Below are 6,705 nucleotides of genomic sequence, written 5' to 3' on the forward strand. Positions count from 1 at the left end.
TTAGCACATGCTTGATGCTTCAAAGAATCAAAAACCACACATAAAAGTCAAGTTGGAATTTCCTTCCTATTTTAGACTTGTACTAATATTACTTTAATTGCTGTTCTGGGGACCTGTGAATTCAAATGGGCAGTTAGACATTTTGGTGCTTATTAACACATGCTGGTCTACTAATGTCATGCAAATTGTTAAATCTGCGTGGGAAGATTAGACAAATAGTAGCAGATGTATTTTTATATGCTGTGTTACGTGCTTGATTTTTTGAAAAACAAATATCCCTGGGGGAGGACTGCCATATTTGAAATTCCTTTTTTATTCTTTTCTGAATGTTTGAGAAAGACAGTTTTGGTATATCTCTCAGTAACTACATCAAGAATGACTTAGGATCACTGCTAGACAGGAATACAGGCTGGTTTGAGCACAGAGACTTTATTGGATCCAATTCTAAAATATGACCAGATTATATTTGTTCTGGGATGAAAAGTGAGAAGGGAAGCAATGCATCTATAAAAGATTTGGCATTAAAGAGAGAGCAGTTTTGGAAACAGTAATGATAGGAATGACTTAGAAATCTGTATAAAGGGTTTAAATAATAGAAGGAGTGGTAGCAGGACTGTGCAGAGTATCTTGATCACATAGAGATTGTCACTTATTATTTTGTTAACTTTTAAAACAAGTTCTTTCCCATGTCAAATTTTGATCTTGCATTAGTAAGACTAACATCCTGAGGAATTTAGAAGTTAATTGTAAACTTTGATTTTACAGCTATGGATATAGACACACAGGCACACATCCATATAAATATCACATTTCCAACAGCTAAGGCACAAATACAGAGAGATTTTCAGTAACTTGACAAAAATCCTGGTAGACATTGTTCAGAGCAAGCAAAAATATAATTTTTCTTTTGAAACACATGTAGCATGCTGATATCTAGGCAGACACCTGTTTTGTTTGAAAACCAGACAAAAAATATAGATGGTAAGTTCTTAGTATATTTGAAGCCCTGGCTTGTGGCAGCTGATCTGTGAGCAGGGAAGGGAGCTGCTTGTTTGTCCTTTGACTCAAGGGCTTTCTGCTGCAAGTGATGAGGGCTTAAATGTGACTGAGGATGAGATTTTGTCCAAAGTAGGTCAAGGGAAGAAAATCTTTCGTGTTTGCCCAGAGCCCATCTCATCCCTGGAACAGGAGAGACCAATGAGAACCACCAGCTTGTGGCCCAACAAACACAATTATTGTGCACTGTGTCTTCATTTGGATGCCACGCTCAGTTAATAACCAGATCCCCACCATACTTTTTTATTGCTTAGGCTGAAGGAGAAAGTAATTAAACTTAATAGGTATTGCCCTTGCTTTAAGGCCACTATACATTTTAAGCTGCCAGGAAAAGCAATTAATACTAATAGAAGTCATGATTCCTAAACAAAAACATTTGTATGCCAAGTAATCTACAACATGTACTTTTGGGAAATTTTTTTTCATTCTTATGCATGCTTATAACCATAAACTTGCTGCTTCATGGGGTTCATTCTTTCTCCAATTTTTAGTGAATTTTCTTTTTTTTTTGGTATATATCTCCAAAAGTAATTTTTCCCTATGGGTTTCTTAAGAGAACCTGCAAGTTCACCATGATTTAAAATAAAAACTATATTAACAACTTTTAATTTGAATCCAAGTAGGAATTTTAAAATATGTATTTTGTATTGCAAGTTCTAATAATGCTGGGTAAGCATTGGGCATAGCTAATTGACCATATGGCTCCTTGATATCCACATGGTGGAAGATTTGTATCATCATTAGAAATATGATGATGTCAACACCTTAATGCAGTTCAGCAAAGAGGAGGGTACAGCCAGCTGAATTCCTCATGTTCAGATGTGGCTGTATGATCTTTGACTCATGATAGACAAGATCTAACCTAGAATTAGTGTCCTGTTTTTCCACCATAAATCATTTTCTACTTACCTGCCAGACTTTGCTTGGTTGGCTGCTGCATGGGAAAAGATCAATTTTTGCATAGAAGGAAGACAGAAATTGCTTCTAATTGTTTTCTGGGGCAGCCATTAAATCATCCAAGTGAAACCTTGGTATATTTCCATGAACAACCCATTGCAATACTTTAATGACCCAATTATTTCAGTTCTTGAAAAAATGAACAAGTAACTTCAACTCTTGCCAGCTTCCCAAGGACAAAAATCCAAGTGCGACACGTACTGTCTGTTTTGTCAGAGTGATGCCAAAATTCCAGTCTGCTGGGTGCAGAACTCCCTGCAGAGCTTTGCTTGCTTGTGCTGAGCAGCAGAGAATCAGCACAGCATCAAGTTGTGCAGAGAGGAGAGGAAAACTCTTCTCTGCAGCTCTGAAACTTAAAAATTAAAAGTTCTTCAGTGGCAAAAAGTGAAACACTCACCTTGGGTTACAAACCTTAATCAGTGCCAAGGAGCTGCAGGTTTTCTTTTGAGGTTGAGTTTGTCCACCTTCCAACAGTAAATTGTCATTATACCTTTTCCTCAAAGTCAAATGTTTCCTAATACCAAACTTGTGTGTTTGCCACTATTCTGTACTGCCCTTAGGCAATTAGGGCAGCTTCAGGAGTCAGCTCCAGGAGCTTTACACAGAAATGTGTAAAGATGTGCTTTCTTTTTGTGCCACTGGGTACAATCTCAGTCCTTCTTGTAGTCTGTGGGTGTTTCTTGTAGTTTCTTCTCCAGGCCAGGTTGGACAGGGCTTGGAGCAGCCTGGTCTAGTAGAAGGTGTCCCTGCCCTCGAGAGGGAATGAGATGAGCTTTAAGGTCCCTTCCAACCCAATCCATTTTGTGATTCATTGAGCTGTGAATCCTTCCATGTCCTTCTTGATGTGTGAACTCAGAAACTGAGCACATTTCACAGCACTTTTGCTAATGTTGTTTTAGGAGCAATATTACCAGTATGTCATGCTTCCTGCCTGTTGCAATTTTCAGGGAACTGGGTAAGGACAATCAGTCCTTACTGGAAAAAAACTTAGAGACTTATGCCCCTAATGTTGTTTTAGGTAATATGTTTTCTCTGTAAGGATATTGACCTTAAGGCCATTAAAAATTACTAGCCATCAAGAAGGTTACTGAAGGGAAACAAAGATCTATTGATTTCTTGCTTTACAAATATGCTACTTATCCTGTTTAGCAGTTGCAGTTTTGCAGCAATATTTCTTGTAAGGGCAATTATCAAACTCGTGAAATTAGTGATGTGGCCAGGAAAATCCCATGGAGATGTGTATGAGGAGAGGGAAGGAAGGCAGGAAGCAGTCCTATGGCTGCTGAGGAGTGTGTCTTCTGTCTGTCTGTGTGGAAATCATTTATCTCTGGAGGTGGTGCTGGGCTCCACTGTCTCCCTTTGATGTCTGAGTGCTGGATTCAGAGCTATTACTGTGAAAGCCTCTGCTCAAGGGTTTGCAGCAGGGTCTCCTCATTTACCATGCACTTGTAAGTGGGTGTGTGTATGTGCCTATATGTACCCTCAGACTTTATTAAAACAACAAGCATGACTTTGAAGAAGACCCTTCCAAGCAGGACAAGATGCCATCTTTGTTTTGTTGTTTTCATTTAAGAGAGTCACAGTGTAGCCTGTTCTTGTTGATGTCTTCCATCTCTTCTCCACAGACTAACAGTGAAGTTCAGTTTATGATTATCTTTGCAGTACCCTTCTCCTTCTCTGTTTTGCCTTTTGAACACTGAAATAGGTACGATAAAGATTTCATATGACTTCTTACTTGTCATTTTTGTTTGTACCAAGCAAACAGATGGAATCAGAGCACCCTCTCTAACATCACAAATCAATGAAACATGTAAAGGGAACACCCAGAGGCTACTCTAAGCAGAGTCCTATGAAAATCTCTCCAGACAAGTTTCCAAAAATTTCAGAGCAAAGGAGATGGAAAGAATATTGAACTACTGGCTACTAGGTTGCTGGGATGTACATGAGGCTAAAAACCATGGAAGGTCATGAACATGATTTTGCTTTTTTCAGGAGGTAAACATTCCCAAGAGAAAGTGACTGTAACATGAAATTCATTCTGCTGGCAGGGTCCCACTGGCTCTGCCATCTGCCCCTGTGCCTGCTGAGCCCCTCTCCAGCTTGGGGACAATCTGCCTCTCCACTGCTCTCTTAAAATTTGTTTTCTCCTTAGGTGACCAATGTCTCTCAAATTCCTTCATAATGTAGTGTAAGCATTTAATTTTTAAAGACTTGTCTTTTTTATTAAGTTGCTAATTAATTAGAGTTAATAATTCAGACCTTTCTTCTGTCTCTGCTGCTGGTGTCTGACAGGTTGTTTCATTGCCTCTTTTCCACTTTCATGCTCTTTTGGGGTCTTCATCTCTCTGCCCTCCCTCCTTGACTTTTCCTCATAGCTTGAAAAATTTGACCCTGCTTTTAATATCTCTGCTGGCATTTCACTTAATGATCCTATTACAAATTCCTGAAGCCCTTTTCACTCAAGATTCTCAGGGCTCTCCCAGTACCAATTAATTTCCAAACACCTACATTTTATCATGATGATTTTACAGGTGGGTAAATTGGGGCATGGAAAAGTCAGACAGGGCTCAGCATCACAGCCAAAAGTAGCACAGATTGAAAAAGGAGTGTGATCTTCAGTGCTGCTGAGCATCTCTGACTGCTGCAGGCTTCACTTGTGGGTCTAGGTGGTGAAATTCAAGCCAGGGTAGATTTAATACTCTTGCACTTATCTGTTTCCTGTGTGTTGATGGGAAGGAAGGATCTCTGTTGGTCTGCACATTTGTAAAATGCACAGCTGAGGTTAGCATGTTATTAAACTGAGCTCAAAGATGAGCTAGAGTGCAGGGTAATATTTAAGCTCCTCAGATAAATATCAGTGTCCCAAGCATCCAGTGACATAAACATATAGCATCAGGAAAGCCACTCTGATCATTTTTGTCTCTTGTGCTTTATCTTTTTCAAACACATTCATCATGAATGTATTTATCATGACAGAGCTGAAATTTGCCACCTCAGTACCAAAACCTTTAATGGCTTTTTCAGGTGACCAGCATTGCAAAGGTCTTGTTTTGATGTACAACAAGATGGACATATAAATATAAATGCCTTCATCCTGACTCTTGCTTATTCTTTTAGATTGAATTAATGAGTTTTCATGTCAATACAAATTAGATAAATAGCTGGAAGGACTTGTTAGACTGTTTCTGGTGGTTTGGATTTTTTAGTTTACTAGAATTGATTAGGCACTTGTTGACAAAGGCAAGGGAAAGAAAAAATCCATCACAATTATGCACATTTTGCTGCAAGGCTTGAAAGGGCAATTTGGAAATCAAATGATAAAATAGTTAAACAGATATATTAAAAAATTGCAAAGAAACAAAATGCCGGCATTTAAATTGTCAGGCAAATGTTTATGCACTTGCTCCATATATGTCATCAAAGAAAAAGCAAAAAATCTTCATGTCCCAAAACGTCCAGTTGATATCTGGAGGTAACATGAGGGGTTCTCCTCAAATCCGTGCTGTACCAGGCATGGCTTGGTGATGGGAAGAGGCTTGAATGGAATTTTGAGCTATTCCCTCCCTCCCTGCTTGAAGTCAGTGACAAAGCTCGTGGTGGTCAGCTGTGGCAGGTCAGGGGCACTAAGAAAATCCACACTGGAGTGATGCTGGGGGCAAGATGTGAGCAGGGAACAGACACTCAGCTGGTGACTCTGGATGCTGTGGAGAAGGAAAAAGGAGCAATAGTTTTTCCTTCTCGTTTAAAAGCAGAGTAATATGGGCAGCCAACTTTATTCTCACGCTTTGAGATAACAGCTTATTTGCAAACAGTCAGAACAGCCAATTAAAAACTAATGTGCAGCAAATCTGGTCACAGTGTGGCACCCAGTTAACGAGCTCATTCACCAGAGGTTTTGTGTTGTGGTCAGGGAAAACGCTCCTCAATTAGGACTTTTCTGCAGGAGGAGAAGGAAGTTCATGAAAATTAATCTGTCTCTCTGATCATTACCTTTTCTGACCATTTACAGTGCATGACACTCTCCCACTGATGGCATGTTTTTCTTGTGACCTTTCTCCAGCTCCTTCTGTGGAATTTCTGCCTGTGTTTCCAAGCTTGTTTTCAAGGTCTGACAAGGAGGGTGGCAGGATCTGAGCCAAACCCTCTGGTTGGAATCACTCAATGGAAAAGACATGTGCCCATTCATGCATATTTGATACATCACTTCTAAAAATAAGAGGACTTTTTTTAATCAAAGAACAACAGATTTTCCATTTTAAGTCAGAAATAAGTCAGGTGGCTCTGCTATGCTGAGCTGTGGTCATAGACCTTTTTCTGCAGGGCTCAATTCTGAAACAATATCTACAGAAAAGGAGGGTAGATGTTGATTTTCAGTTTGCTGTGGGGATTTTTTTTTTTTTTTATTTTCAGGATATTGGGGGTAGCCTGAAGGGAGCAATGGGTTTCCCAAGTCCTGTAAGATAAAGTTGGAAGACACAGCAGAGCCTTGGGAAATAAATATAAAATTTCAGTACAAAATATAAAATTTCAATACAAAATATAAATTTTCACATCTTTCAGGGGCAGAGCAAGGGCCTCCCTTAAAGGAGCAGATTTTCTTCCCCAGGCTGCTCTGAGTCCTTGTCTCTGGCAGCTCCAGGCAGTGACAGGGGCTCCTCTGTGCTGTTCCAGGCAGGTGCCTTCGTGCCTGCA

The sequence above is a fragment of the Zonotrichia leucophrys genome, chromosome 13 (genome assembly GCF_028769735.1).
Source record: "Zonotrichia leucophrys gambelii isolate GWCS_2022_RI chromosome 13, RI_Zleu_2.0, whole genome shotgun sequence".
Classification (NCBI taxonomy): Eukaryota; Metazoa; Chordata; class Aves; order Passeriformes; family Passerellidae; genus Zonotrichia; species Zonotrichia leucophrys.